This window comes from Triturus cristatus, chromosome 5_2 (assembly GCF_964204655.1).
Source record: "Triturus cristatus chromosome 5_2, aTriCri1.1, whole genome shotgun sequence".
In the NCBI taxonomy this organism is placed as follows: domain Eukaryota; kingdom Metazoa; phylum Chordata; class Amphibia; order Caudata; family Salamandridae; genus Triturus; species Triturus cristatus.
Window position 1 is genome coordinate 353,197,396 of NC_140588.1, and position 16,088 is coordinate 353,213,483.

Below are 16,088 nucleotides of genomic sequence, written 5' to 3' on the forward strand. Positions count from 1 at the left end.
GAGGGTGTGCAGGGGTTATTGTTGGAGTGTACCCCCCTACCCTGACTAGAGGAAAGGTTCCCTGCTTGACACAAGTACCTACCTGGGCCAACCAGAGAACCCGGATTCTAACATTGGTGGTCAGCGGTGAGGATTGCGAATTTGCATTTGTGATACATACACAGTGATTGGTGAACGCCACATAGTGAAGGCAGACCAATAGCGCAACCACTTACTTTTAATTCGCATTTTTGGGGAAATCACCAGTTGTTAAAGGAATCATGCCTGGTTCAAGTGTTGTGGAAAGGGCAGCATCCCTCATCTCTGAAACTGAAGACGTGGAATGGGAAGAAGAGAGATTAGAGAGCTACACCAAGGCCCAGCTGAAGGGCTTCTGCAGAAAATTCAAAGTCCCCACTGTTGGATGTAAGCTCAAAGTAGATCTTTGCAAGGCGCTGAGGGCCTGGATGGAGTCAAGAAAAGACTCTGGTGAGGTGGTGGAAATTGAGCAGGCAGAGAGCATTGCTAGCTTGGGCAGAGGCCTGTCGCCAGAGGAATTGGCCGACAGGAAGGAAACCAGAGCTCATGAGATAGAGATGGCGAAACTGAATGGACAACTGGCGATGGAAAGAAAAAGGCTAGAGATGGAAGAGAGGAGAAGCCAAATGGAGCACGAGATGAAATTGAGGGAGCTGGAGTTGAAAGCCCAGGGCTTGGGAAGCACTCCCTCTGGGGGCAGCACACCCCCAGTGCAGGTAGAGTCCAGAGTGTACATACCCAAAGATGTAGTGAAGGAATTTTTTTTTAAATGATGACATAGGGCAGTGGTTCAAAGCCTACGAAGTAGCCATGTCCTCCCACCGTGTCCCTGAGAAGGATTGGGGAGTGGGGTTGTGGGGGCGGTTATTGAGTGAAGGGCGGGACACACTGCTAGATTTGCCCTCAAATGTGTATAACTCTTACCCCCATATGAAGGATGCTTTAATGGCTAGGTATGGGTTAACTCCTGAAATGTACAGGCAGAGGTTCAGGGGTTGCACGAAGATTCCCAATAGTACGTATGTGGAGTATGTGACTTTTTTTTGCAGCGCACTGGATAGTTGGATAAAGGGTAGCAAGGTTGACAATTTTCAAGGGCTTCTTGATTTAATGGCATGGGAGCACTTGTCCTGTAATTGTTTTCCTGAGCTACGCCAGCACCTGATTGATAGTAGGCTGACTAACCCTAGAAAGCTTGCTGAGGAGGCGGACCGCTGGGTCAGTACCAGGGTCCACATGGGTCACATGGGAGACTCCGCCAAGAGTGGGCAGGGTTCCCTGCAGAAGAGTGGGGGGGACAAGGGTAAACTGAGGGAGTTCCAGAAGAGGCCCCAACGTAATCCCCAAGGGAACCAAGGGAAGGGTTCTCAGCCTCCCCCACCCCAGAAACCGACCGGGGCCCCGACAGGTACCCCTGTTCAAAGAGGGTCCCCAAACTGTTACAGATGTGGTGAGCTGGGTCATTTTGCCAATGATCCCAAGTGTCGCCAGTTTGGTAAGCAGGCACCCACTGGTGCAACCCCCCGGCAGACGGCTAGTGTAGCCCTGGGTGGAGAAATGGGTGTCCAAGGTTCGGTAGAAATGTCCCTGGTCTCATTAGGAGACCGTCAAGTGGTCCCCAAAACCCAGCTTCCTGAGAACACTAAGAAATACAGGCAGTGGGTGACCATAAATGGCCATAGGGTTGAAGCTCTGAGAGATACAGGAGCCAGTGTGACGGCTGTCAAGCGCCAACTGGTGTCTCAGGAACAGGTTGTCCCAGGAGCATTCCATCCGGTTGTTGCCGCTGACAACACGGAGAGTCACTGCCCGGTCGCTCAGGTTCCCTTTGAGTGGGGGAGTGTGTCTCTGGTACTCTTCAGGTAGCTGTGAGGCCCGCCATGCCTGTAGACTGTCTGTTAGGGAACGATCTGGAGAGCTCACCTTGGGCTAAGGTGGAGCGGAGTGCTCACGTGGAGATGTTGGGTATGCCTGATTGGGCGTGTCACCACACGGTCCATGGCAGCCAGTAGGGGTGCTCAAGACGACCTGGAGCCTGAGAGGGAGGCCCAGGAACCGGCCTTAGGGAGAAGAGGCAGGGGGCGCGGGAAACCGGCCCCCGAAGTTCCCACGGTCCAGGAGGAAGCAGACCTTGAGGGGGATGCCCTGGAACCTGCAGGGGAACAGATAGCTGAACTGGGGGACCTGCCTGAGCTGACCCATTGGCAGCAAGGAGGACCCTCCAGGGAAGAATTCTGCATGGAGCAGAAAGAATGCCCTTCTCTCGTGGGTATGCGGCAGCAGGCTGCAGACCAGGCCAACGGTGATCAGTCTGGAACACATTTTATTTACTGGGAGAACGACCTCCTGTATTCTGAGCCTAAGGTTGCTGAGCCTGGGTCAGCCCGTGTGCTGGTGGTACCCCAGTGCTTCAGAGCCTTCCTACTGGGGCTGGCTCACGATGTGCCATTGGCAGGACATTTGGGGCAGGACAAGACCTTTGAAAGGCTTGTCACCAACTTCTTTTGGCCCCAAATGCGCAGGAGTTCAGACACTCACTGCAGGACCTGCCAGACTTGCCAGGCAAGTGGAAAGAGTGGGAGGAAGCAGAAGGCTCCTCTCCAACCATTCCCTGTGGTCAGTACCCCCTTTGAGCGAGTGGGGATTGACATTGTGGGGCCACTGGACCCCAGAACAGCCATGGGCAACAGGTTTATCCTGGTGGACCATGCCACCCGGTACCCGGAAGCCATCCCTCTGAGGACAGTGACTGCCCCCGTGGTGGGACGTGCACTGATGGGAATTTTCTCCCGAGTGGGATTCCCTCTAGAGGTGATGTCTGACCGGGGTACCAATTTCATATCCAAATATATGAAATCCCTTTGGCAAGAGTGTGGTGTAACCTACAAATTCACCACACCTTACCACCCCCAAGGAAACGGGTTGGTTGAGAGATTCAACCGTACCCTCAAGGGCATGATAATGGGTCTGGAAGAACCCATGAGGCATAAGTGGGACGTCCTCTTGCCATGCCTTCTCTTTGCTTACAGAGAGGTGCCCCAGAAGTCTCTAGGGTTCAGCCCCTTTGAGCTGCTGTACGGCCACCCAGTGAGAGGACCTCTAAGTCTGGTCAAAGAAGGCTGGGAGCAATCTCCCAGGAAACCTCCCCAGAATGTATATAGCTACATGCTGGCCTTCAGGAACCAGACTAGGCGTTTCAGGGAACCTGCTGAGGCAAACCTGGAAGCCAGCCAGGAGGAGATGAAGCGGTGGTACGACCAGAATGCCACTCTGGTAGAGCTTCAGCCTGGACAGAAGGTATGAGTCTTGGCCCCAGTGGAGCCCTGTGCGCTCCAGGATAAGTGGACCGGTCCCTTTGAGGTGGTGGCGCGCAAGAGTCCTGTTACCTATTTGGTAGACTTGCGGTGTCCAAGGCAACCCTTAAGGGTCCTTCATGTCAACCGCCTCAAGCCCCACTTGGAGAGGTCCCAAGTGGGCATGCTCTTGGCAACAAATGCTGGGATGGAAGAGGAGACCGAGCCTCTTCCTGACCTCCTGTCAGCCAAGGAGCAAGATGGGTCAGTGGATGGGGTCATCCTCTCTTCCACCCTGAGCAACAGAATGATTGTCGCCAATTGTTGGGGCAATTTTCTGATCTGTTTTCCCTGGTTCCCAGTGTCACTGATTGGTGCGTCCATGATGTGGACACTGGAGATAGTACACCTGTGAGGCACAAGGCCTACAGGGTGACTGACAGGGTGAGGGCATGCATCAAGGAGAAGGTCTCCAAGATGTTTGCACTCGGGGTAATTGAGTCCTCCAGCAGTCCTTGGGCCAGCCCAGTGGTCTTGGTCCCAAAGTCTGCAGCGCCGGGAGCCACACCCGGACTCCGGTTCTGTGTGGACTACAGAGGACTCAATTCGGTCACCAGGACTGACTCACACCCCATCCCCAGAGCTGATGAGCTCATAGATCGGCTAGGGGCTGCCAACTACCTCAGCATGTTTGATTTAACGTCTGGGTAGGGCAGATCGCCTTGACCGATGGGGCAAAAGATAGGTCACCATTTTCCACCCCTGATGGGCACTACCAGTTCCGGGTTATGCCCTTTGGGATGAAGAATGCCCCTGCCACCTTCCAGAGGTTGGTCAACCAGGTGTTGGTTGGACTGTATTCGTTCAGTGCAGCCTACCTGGATGACATCGCAGTGTTCAGCTCCATTTGGAAAGAACACCTGCGCCACCTCTGGGAAGTGTTGATGGCGCTGCGGAGGGCAGGCCTCACGATCAAGGCGAGTAAGTGCCAGATCGGGCAGGGTTCCGTGGTGTACTTGGGGCACCAGGTTGGGAGCGACCAGGTGGCGCCCCTTCAACCCAAGATAGAAACCATCCTGAATTGGGAGTCGCCCAAAACCCAGACAGAGGTGAGAGCCTTCCTAGGTCTCACCGGGTACTACAGGAGGTTTGTCAAGGGGTATGGCAACATTGTTGCCCCCTTGACAGCACTGACTTCTAAGAAGCAGCCCAGAAAAGTGATTTGGACTGACACCAGTCAGAAAGCTTTTGAGGCCCTGAAAGCTGCTATGTGCACGGCGCCGGAGCTCTTGGTTCCCAACTTCTCCAAAGAGTTTATCGTTCAGACAGACGCTTCAGAGCATGGTGTGGGGGCTGTTCTTTCACAGATTAATGAAGAGGGCCTAGATGAACCTGTAGCCTTTCTTAGCAGGAGGTTACTTCCACGGGAACAGAGATGGAGTTCTATTGAGCGTGAGGCATTTGCTGTGGTCTGGGCACTGAAGAAGCTAAGACCCTACGTGTTTGGGTCTCACTTCCAGGTTCAGACAGACCACAGCCCCTCAGATGGTTGATGCATATGAGGGGTGAGAATCCAAAGCTGTTGAGGTGGTCCATTTCCCTACAGGGTATGGATTTCACGGTGGGGCATCGCCCTGGTACAGATCACGCCAATGCTGACAGTTTGTCCAGATTTTTCCGCCTTAGTGATGAGGAACTCCCTGGGGTAGGGTAATTCTCCCCACTTTTCAGCTGGAGGGGACACGTGTTAGACCTGGCACCTTGGCGTGAGTCTCCCTTCCACTTTTTGTCGCTGTGCCTCATGTGTTTTTATGGTGTTGGCCGCTCAGAGCACTGTGCCACTGCCAACCAGTGCCACAGTGCAAGTGCTCCCAAGGTAAAATGTATATGTTGGTTGGATTCCATGATTGGCTTATTTGGTTTACTATCAGACCCCAGTAAAGTGCACCAGGAGTGCCAGGGTGTGTAAATACAAATGCCGCTGGTGGGCTCGCAGCACTGGTTGTGCCACCCACAGAAGCGGCCTTGTAAAATGTGTCTAGGTCTGCCATTGGAGAACCTGCGTGCAGTCTGGTACTGACATGCTGACTGGCAAGTGCACCCTCTCGCCTGTCCCTAAACCTTCCCTTAACTTCATGTTAGTCACCCCTATGGTAGGCCCAAGGGCAGGGTGCATTGTAGCATAAGGTAGGACAAGCCCTGAGGTGTGTGGCATGTCCGAATAGTGAATTACAGCCATTTTCGTTTTTCACTATTGTAAGGCTACCCTGTTCTCATAGGCCAGAATGGGCTATTAAGATTGTTACATCCTATGATCCTAACAGACCCAGGGAACATGGTAGAAAATCAAGTTTAGTATGCCTGAACTCAGAATAAGAAGGTACAGCTTTTAGTAAGGTTTATTTTAATATTCTGCGTTTGCAAATGCCACTTTTAGAAAGTTGGCCTTTGCTTCCCTAACCATTTCAGCCTGCCTCTGCGTGATGTGTTTCTGCTGTCTGGCTTGTGTGAGTGACAGGGCTGGGGAAACCCAGATGGGCAGGGCTAGGTAGCCTGGTGGTGAATAGGAAGATTGACATATAGATGAACTGGACTGAACTAGGCAAGGGCCCCCCTGGCCTGAGAGAACAAAGGATTTGTGGTATAAATGTAGGAGCCCTGCTCCTAAGAAACTAGATCCTGTCCTGCCAAGAAGAAACTTCTGTCCGACCTGAAGGAACTGGAAAAGCTGCATGGAGGAGTACTGTCCCTGACCTGGGGGATTGGCCTGCAGTGGTTGCCTTGCTGCTGAAGAAGAGGAAGAAAAGACTCAAGAAACGTTTATTTGACTTGTGCTGAGAGATCTCCAAGGGCTTGTGAGTGAGCTTGCCCCCTGAACGAAGTCCCAGGACCAGTGGACTTCACCACCGTGAGATCGCCTTGGAAAACGCACCGTTTTCCCCGCATCTTCGACTCGAACTGCTGCGCACGTCTCGCTGATCGCAGCGTACCCCCTGCATGCTGGTATCCCGCTGTCCGGCCCGAACAAAGCGTCTGAGGCCCCTCTACGAGCCGTAGCTCGCACCGTAACGGAAGGACTGCGAACCGTACTTGTTTCTATCCCCTACGAACCGTACTGCCCAGCGTACGCTCCTTTGCCCTGCTTTGGAAAGGCTGCGGTGCGTACGGTAGTCGCGTACGTCTCCCCTGTGCGGAGCGTACTGTTCGCTTGTATCTAGCGCTTCGAATCAAGATTGCCGATCTCTTGGTAGGGGCGCGAACGCCACGACGAACATTGAACGCACCGTACCTACACACCGTCCCCTGAAGCCCTGCACGCCCAAGGTCTAACGTACCGTAGTACGCATCGCATCCGAGAAGAACTCACCAAAAGTAAAGGTACTGTACCTGTTCGCACCGTAGGGTGTTCGCTTCATCCCGAAGCGCCTACAGTGCGTGTGAGACCCGTTCCCAAGCAGTTTTTACCGCGTACGAAGCGTACGGACAGGAACGAAGAGCACAGAACTTTAAAACTACGCTAAAACCAAGAACTCTTTGTCTAATAAGTATTGTGGGTCGTTTAAACGTTATCTGGTCTTGTGCTAAGCCTAAACTATATATATAAAGTGTTATTTTTCTATATATCCCAGTGTGGAGTCCATTTGTGGGGTTGTCACTGAGTTACTGTGTGTGTGTTCACAAATGCTTAACCTGAACGCTCTGAGATAGGCCTTGTCTGCTCGCGCCAAGCTACCTAGAGGGTGAGCAGGGGTTATTGTTGGAGTGTACCCCCCTGCCCTGACTACAGGAAAGGTTCCCTGCTTGACACAAGTACCTACCTGTGCCAACCAGAGAACCCGGATTCTAACAGACGCCGTGCCTCTGCCCATCTGGCCGAGCAAGTTACAGCCATACTTAATCGGCATTGTTTAGAGGGTTAGAGTGGGCTGCAAGGTCACCTTTCCCAAGCTACGCTTACATGTTAAATTTTTCGAATTGTAAAAATGTCTTTGAATTATAATGAGCACCATTGCTTTTTCACAGAGTTACAGTGCGATTCCTGTGCTGTATCTAGTCTCCAATCCACATATGTCACTGTAATAAAGATAACAATGTTTACTTTTATTTATTTATTATTTTTTTTTTTTGAAAACCTTTATTGACAGTTCAATAAGAACAAGTATGGGCCTACAACCCCCCGGGGCCGGCCGCTAAGCAATCAGAGCAATAACGACAAGTATAAACACAGGCAGCACTTCAGGGAGCAAAATCGTACTGCTAATACTGTGAACAGCGTAAGTAGGGCACCAGGAGAAAAAGGTTTTCATTTTATGATGAAACAAGGCAGAAGGATCAGGTGACGAGCAATTTTAAAACAACGATCACGGATATGCAGAGTAATGAACGTTAGCGATTTACAGCAATCTATTCGGTCAATGGCGCAAACACAAGAACATCAGGATGGAGAAAAACATAGTCTACAGCTGCGCCCACAGTCCCCCGCCAGAACTCCCCAAGAACACCCCGGAAGTTGTGAACACATGGAACGGCAACGAGGCATAGCAAAAGGAGGTGTATCACGCTGATCCCAGAAAAAGAAAGACAAAAAAGAATCAGAGAAGAAAAAGGAGGCCATGGAAAAAAGATGAAGAAATACAGAGTCCCCTCCCCCAACCCCCCACCCTGCACCTCTGCAGATGAGTACGGCCCCCCCCCCCAGCAGTGTGCCTGTCGCCCTGGAACCAGACCCGAAATGTAGGAGAATAGGGAAAAAGAAGTAGGAAAGGACCCCCACCAGACGGGGAGTAGAGAAAGTATTTATAAACTGGAGGAGGGCCTTCATAACAGACCCCCGGCTTCTCCCTCCCGCACGGTAAGGTTCCCCTAAAGTGAACAAGGAACAGCACAAAAACAATCGTCTCAAACCACGATGGGGAGCATTATGCGTCTATTGTGCCAGTAGCCATGTCAGGAGAGCACACCACCCCAAGCCCGCCCGTCCACTAGGCGACCACCCCCGAGGGGCCAGCCTCATCCCTGACCACTCAGTGGAATTCTGCCCATGCCAACCCCTCGACCCCGCACCAAACCCAATGTTCCTAGGCAGAGGAATGTCCAACAACAACAGAGAAGCGACGCACACAGGAGGGGTGGAAGTCTCTGAGCATCAACACAGTCCGCCGCGTGAGGAAACAGGCTTCCAAGTGCTGCCCTAGGATCTGCACTGCACGCAAGGTTCAGGAAGGCAGAAGCAGCCAAAAGAGACATTAGCTGCTGGAGTTGTCTCTGGGTCGCAGGAGGGCATGCACGGGATGAGGCCACCACATCCCACTCAGGTCCAACGCCTCCGGGACAGATCAGGCCCTCAGAAGGTCGAACACACTGTAGCATACTGGCCGGGGCGTCCAGTCGTGTACTAACCTCAGGGGGGGCCGCCACAGCGTCCTCCTGCGCGCAGTGTGGGTAGACTCTGTGTTCGTGCGGACAGGCGGGCCGCCACTGCCCCAACTCCGACGCCACACCATCGAGCTTACTCCCCAAGATCTCGAAACCATGAACCAAGGAGGAGTGAAGAGTACCAAGAGCCTCGAGGAGGTCGCCGTACCCCAGCTCAGCTCTCTGTGATCTCGCCGCCACACTCCCAAAAATCGTACGCTCACAGGCCCGCTGCGGCCCAGCGGACAGGATGGTAGGCTTCATCGACCCAAGATGGCCGCCAAGTATGCCCGACCCTCACCGGGGCCGGGACCCCAGGACAAGCGTCGCGATGTCCACGTCGCGGGTGACCGGGTTCTGGGGGCAGGCAAAAAACTATCCGTGGTCACGGGCAACAGTCGTCCCCACCACGGACCAGCTCCCGTAGAGATCCGGGGGCGGCCCGCAATGATCGGGGCAGGATACGGACGGCGGCCGGGCAGCTCACCAGCAAGGCAGGGGCAGTCACCGGAGGATCTAAGATTAGCACCCCCGGTCATGCACTCGGTCAGCTACACTGGGCAGTAGAAGTGACCACGCCGAAATGTAGGCCGAGTTTGGCACCGCTCCGGTGGGCCGACTCCACCCAGTCACCACCGGCCGCTGTTGTCGCACTGCCACCCGGCCACGGCGTCCACTCGATGTCCCGGCTCCAGGGCCGCACAGGCCGCAAAGTTCAGATGCAGTTTTCTCCGGCGATAGCACGGCTAGAAACCTCGGAGTCACACAGTCGGGAGCCCCTCTCCTTCAGAAACACGACCACGTAGCACAAGTTGAGGATCTCAGGCAGGATATCCGTGCGGGATGCGGAGGCTCACGGAGCCGGGGGTCTACGCTGCCGTCCCGGTCGCCATCTTGGCTCCTCCCCCCAATGTTTACTTTTAAGCTATTTTTTTATCTTTATTGCACTGTAAGTGTTTGATTTCATGAGATGTGGAATTGAAAAGCTCATACCAACACAGACATTTTGTTTAAAAACAAACAAAAAAAACAAAAACAGCTATAAGTGCATTATAAGCAGCATTTCTGGTACATCTTGCTTAAATTAGCCAATGTTGTATTTTTCATTTTTTTACATGATTAAGCAGTTGTACTTTAAAGCCTAAATCGCTAAATATCCTATTGTGCTGCAAGCTTCCTTCCCTCACAATCGCCGACAGAATGTTAGTGGCTCACATCACAAGCATCCTTACTAATGAATAGGTCCAAAGCACGATGACCTCTCCCCAGCCCATCTAACCACTCTGATGCCTTAATAAGTTGCAATCTGAATAATACGTCACACTTCCTCCCCTGGTCGTCTCCCCTGGCTACTTACAGACTACATAAAAAACGTTGCTACACAGTTACAGCGTGGGTGCAAAGTTACTTTTCCCCAGCAAATCTTATGCGTTTCATTTAATGCAAAGTAAACATTTGTAAATGGGGACCTAAATTACTCCCTTTTTAAAAATATGAACCCTTGCCAGTTAGGAACAATCCGGCGCACACCAAAAGCATCCTTACTAATTCACAGGTTTAAGGCAAGATGACCTCTTCCCAGCCCATCGAACCTTGCCAAACATTTAATATGAAACAATCTGCAAAAGAGTTCAAGCTTCGTTTCCTGGCTGTGCCCCCAGCTGCTTACAGGCATACATAAAAACCGTTGTTACAGGGTTACAGTGCAGCTGCAATACCAGAACCCACGTTTCACAATTTGAATCCCAAAACAAGCATTTGCAATGCAATAGGTCTTGCATTTGCGAGAGTTTGAGCTATTGGCATTGTAAATGACGATGCCTTTTATTTATGCGTTTTGAAAACTTGTAATGTGGTGCGTAAACACAAATTCTTTACGAGAAGAAAGGCTGGCAGTAACTGCGTCTCTTTCACCGCCAGCCTTGCTTCTGGTAAGCATGGACTACAAGCACAAAGAGGCAGAGTTACTGCCAGCCTTGCTTGTCGTAATTAACGTCTATAAGTACAAAGTGCGTGTCTAATGGACAACATGCACCGTTCGCATGACGGGTGAAGCCACCACTCCTCCTCCTTCGACAGATGTCAGGGGAGCCCGGCCCGCCCTAACAACCTGTCTGGCTGCAGTGCAACTGCAATACTGAAAATAAAATGATAACGTTTTGTTAATATAATTGTATTTTTCGTTTGCACGGCTTTAAAGCAGGGGGGTGACACTTCTCTGCCTAAGTGGAGGAATCGCCCCTGTGTAGATCGTCTGCTATCCACTCATGCAATGTGCAGCACACCATTGCTTCAGCGCTAGGTTTGCGCTATTTAAAATGCCCATCCATACATGCTTCATTTGTCTACTCCCCTTTAACTAATGAGTTTGGACAACCCCGGGCCATTAGCTGGACTAGGTACGTGCAGCAGATTGTGAATCATGTCAGAATAAATAACTACTTTGGCACCTCCATTCATGCATTTTCGAGTGTATTTTAGGCCACACACCTGGCAAATAAATTCGAAGAACTTGGCATGAGGGGGTACTCAGGTGGGGGCATTGTTCTTTCTCATAAAACGTATCTGGAGTAATATAATTAGGAAGAGCAACATCGAACATGACATCTAGGCAGAGAGGGTGGGCAGCAAAAAAATACATTTAAAGAGGATAGGATTCCCAGATGGCAGTAAGACAGGCTAGCGCCGCAGAATATAAGCAGTCAAGGCACTACAATAGAAAATAGTACAAGGGCATAAAGCATAGGCCCCGAGAATTGGAACCTTCACTTTATTGGAACCGGTGTGAATCCGCAAGGCATCCAAGCACAGCGCGAGGCAGAACCTCAGAGCACCGACTTCACTTTATGAATCTCGGCTTCTGGGCTTTGCATACCCTAAATGAGACGGGGTCATTTTGTCATTTTATAAAACCCGTACATAAATAAGAAAGGCAGCGCCATGCGCAGGCGCAAGAGGCTTCACTGGATACTTCTTTATAAAAGACTCGGTATTCTCCTAATTAAGAGGGTTCAAAGCAGGGCCTTCTGAATGAAGGAGAAGAGATTATTACAGCTGTTAGGATGCCCTAGGCCCATGTCCATCCCCCAAACAAGTAGTGCGTAGCCTCGGAATTACAACTGACAATAAGTTGTCAATGAAAAATCAAGTAAACCTGGTAATAGGCACCCTGTATGGGATTATGCGGAAATTACGCAAAATCTTCAGATGGATTCCAATTGAATCCAGAAAACCGTTGGTACAGGGGCTTATTGTAAGTCGTATGGACTATGGTAATGCCTTATTAGCCTCTATAAATGAAGACCTCCACTCAAAACTTCAGATTTTGCAGCACACCGCTGCTAGACTTATTTTAAATCTCCCTTCTAGAGCCCCTTCGGCTCCAAGCGTGAGGACTCTTCATTGGCATCCGGTAAAAAACAGAGGTCGCTTCAAAATTCTATGTCTTGCCCATAAGAGCCTACATGGAACCGGACCCAGGTATTTAGCAAAGAAATTGAATTGGTATCATCCAAGCAGACTACTAAGATCTAGCACTAAACCGCTCCTTATCCCGCAACGAATCCACACAGCAAGAAATGGTGGTCGATCTTTCTCTTTTCTGGCACCTGCCCTCTGAAATAAGCTCCCGCCCCAGCTTCTATCCATCTCTAACCACAAGCACTTCCGCAAGGAATTAAAAACCTGGCTATTCGACCATTAAATCGCTGTTACATTATATCGTCTGCCCATAACTGAGCCTCCGCAAGCGCCATGAGACCTTTTTGGTGATTTGTGCGCTCAATAAGTGTCTTTGACTTTGACTCTGTGTTATATGTAAGAACTTCATCTAGGCCTGTCCTACTAGCGGATGTCACTGGGCCAGACCTTCCACATACTTAAGCCCCTGGGCAAAACCAGAATTGGTGTCCCCTACACTTTGATGAAAAAATACTCGACAAACATCTGTACAACACTTTGCGTCAACATTACAAATCCAGATGTATCCGGCCTCTCCCGTCTATATTGCCTGTTACGCAACAATAAAGTAAGACGAGCGTATAAAGCTTCCGAAAGAGAACTAATTTGAGGCCAGTAACACAAGTGGATATTCAGTGGGGTGCCCAGACACCAGCTCTCACCCAGTTGAGTCAGTGGATTGGTACGCAGCACTGATTTTCCCTGTACTCTGATCGAGTTGTGTCAGTGGATTGGTGTTCATGGCGGGGAGGGAGCTTTGCTAGCTGGCAGTTAGATCCGAGTGCGGTTTGTAGGTGTTTTAGGTTGTCACTGCTGGGTTTGTGTCAGCAGTGGAGATGTCTTGGGGCTGAGGTCTTGTCAGATCTCATGTTGCATTGTGGGGCTATTGCTCTTTTATTGAAGCCAGGTGATGCGCATGTGCTTGATTTGTGAAAAGTAAAGGCCAGGGCCCTTCTCGGAAAGCCATTGCAGCTTGCCCCACACATTGCCCCTGCCAGCTCTGCCAAGGATAGTACCAACACAACTACTAATCATCGCACTCTACAAGTGTAACATTTCAGACTATTCCAGGCCACCTTAAGGTATAATAAGAGCGTGGCCAGAAGTATTCATTTTTAATGTATATTAACAGTTGTTATGCTCATCTCAAAATTAGACCGACAGCGCTGCCATGTGGTGGACTGTCACTTGAGCCAGTGCTGACAATTAAGTGCCGGTGCCGAGCACAGGAAACCACCTGCTCATATTAAGCACTGGTTGTAGTGGGGTGCGTGGCAGGCTGCACTGGAGGAACTGTTCTGCAGCAGAAGCTGTATACAGAACAAGAGAAGGATAAATCAAAGCATTGAGTTAACTGGGGTACAGCTAGAGACCATGCATAGTTTATGCAAAAAACAGGCAGAAGACAGGCTGCCTGGAGGAGCCCAGGCTGGTAACACAAGATGTTTTACAGATTGTGTGAACTGCTGCAACCGCCGCCCAGTTCTCTTGGAGCTGTGCAACACAAAATAGCCACTTCACAAAATTAACTGCAGATACTTAGTATCAACGCTGGAATGATCAGAGAATTCTTGCACCCAACGAGAATTGGACAGGGGCGGCTCCTCCATTTGAGCGGAGGAGCGCCGAACCACTGGTTCAAACGCCCCTCCATGCCCTAGAACCGAAAAATAAAATGGAAATAAAGTTGGTTTATTACCATTTTATTTTTCCAATATAATCAACAAATAGCGTTCCCCCTCACTGGGGAACGTCCCCTTGGTGCACTGACAATTTCCCAATGGATGGGAGTATTCACATTAATCCAGTTCAACTTGTGGATTGATTTTCAATGATGAACTTTATTTAAATCATACATTTTTTGTGTTGGGTAATCTTCACCAATCCCAACTTTATATTGACAGTAGCTTTATATAGAATGTCTTCAATGACTTATTCCAAATGAATATCAGAACATTCTCTTCAATGACAAATAAATCAGCTCTTTTTCTGCAATGACAATTAAATCATCCCAATGCATTTTGGGCTGCAATCACCCTTCATCAGGGGCTAAGAAGACTATACGGAAATATAGTAATCTCCCGCATGATTTATCACCTAATTTGAATTTCTTCGCATGAGGGGCAGTTAACGAAGGGCTCTTCGTTTTCAACATTTGTTACTATATAAACCTTGACATCATCCAGGGTGATTCTGTTTTTGTTTCATTAACTTTGTATTATTTATGTATTTAACATGTGCTTTCCGTTTGGAAGTACTCGTTTTCACCGTACCTATATTTCCTTATAGACTTGTTATCCGCTGATGAAGGGCGATTGCAGCCCAAAATGCATTGGGATGATTTATTTGTCATTGAAGAAAATGTTCTGATACTCATTTGGAATAAGAGTCATTGAAGACAATCGATATAAAGCTACTATCGATATAAAGTTGGGATTGATGAAGATTACCCAACACAAAAAATACAAACGATTATGACTTAAATAAAGTTAATCATTGAAAAATCAATTCACAAGTTGAACTGGATAAAGTTGAATACTCCCATCTATTGGGAAATTGGCAGTGCACCAAGGGGACGTTCCCCAGTGAGAGGAACAATATTTGTTGATTATTTACTACGCTTCTGCGATCAGAACGCCATACCCTTTGCACGCTGCAAACTTAACATCTTTTAGTTTACAAACTCAGGAGTGCGTGAACCACTGTTTATTTATATTTCAATATAACCCTGTCCTGACTATCGCGCCATGACGGGGCCGGGCTGCTGCTGAGTGACAGAAGAAGGGAGAAGCGTGGGCTGCCTCAGCATTTTTCAAAGTGCACGTCTTTTTGGCTGGCCTTCTTGCTACGGCCAGCCAGATATGTGCACTTTGAAACCTCTAACCCAGATGTCTTAAGACAGCTGGGTTAGAGTAAGTGCAGGGCTCAAGTGTCCTTGTGAGCGGCGAGTGAGGCCACTCCGTCCAATCAGGGCGCTGCTCTCACTGCATGAGAGCAGTGCCAGGATTGATTAAGACACTTCTCAAGGGCTCATGCTGCAGGAGGAAGGTGTGCAGCGAGGAAGGGATCGGACTCGGACATGTCGCAGGTAAGTGTTTTTAATTTTACCCACCATCTATTTGCCCGCCTCACAACTCCCCATAGATTCCAGCCACCAATGGGATTGGAGCTTCTGACATGTAGGTTTATACAGAGCTGTACCTCCGCAATAGGTGATTAAACCACCAAGCTAACCAACACAAACGTGTGGCCTTCAGGTTGCAATGGTCTCAGGAAGAGGCATATTAAATCATTAGTCTACCCAATTAAGATCAGCCCTTTATGACCTGCTGGGTAATACATAGGAGTCTTTGGAAGACCTTCAACACATTGAGGCCTCTTTTCAACTAGCAAAAAAGAGGGCGAACTTCCATCACAAACGCAAGACGCCATCCATCCCAGACTCCCTTTTTACTATGGACGTGCATTCACCTGTAGGGGGCGATTACATGTGAGTGGGAGGGAAGCGTGCACAGCTGCTGGCTATGCTTAGTGTGAGTTCTGTGTAAAAGAACTGTGTGCATCCTCTGAAGTACCTGGTCTGTGTGTGATTGCAGGTTCACTCGCTGCTACCTATACTTCACCAAGTGTCTGTGACTCTTGCAGTCTTTGCTGTACTTGGCCTCTTGGAAGGGAGCCTTTCTGTTGCAGCCCGAGCTGTTTGTTCTAATAATTAGAGCTTGTTTTTTCATGTAGCACTTCAACCATTTCTTAGCACTGTAAGTAACAGATGCTATTATGAATCACTTTACCGACCTCGGGAGGCTGGAAGGCTGAATCTCTTGCTAGGTTTTGAATTAGTGACCTTCAGAGCACAAATGGCAGCAGTGAGCTCTCAACTCTCTGCCCGTTTGTCGAGGTCCA

At 49.7% G+C, this 16,088-nt stretch overlaps 1 protein-coding gene across 1 annotated transcript in view; it reads right to left on the bottom strand.

The window, feature by feature from the left end:
* Positions 1-16,088, bottom strand: part of SLC22A23 (solute carrier family 22 member 23) — a 579,898-nt gene that overhangs the window by 357,818 nt on the left and 205,992 nt on the right. The gene's annotated exons all lie outside the window — the stretch shown is intronic.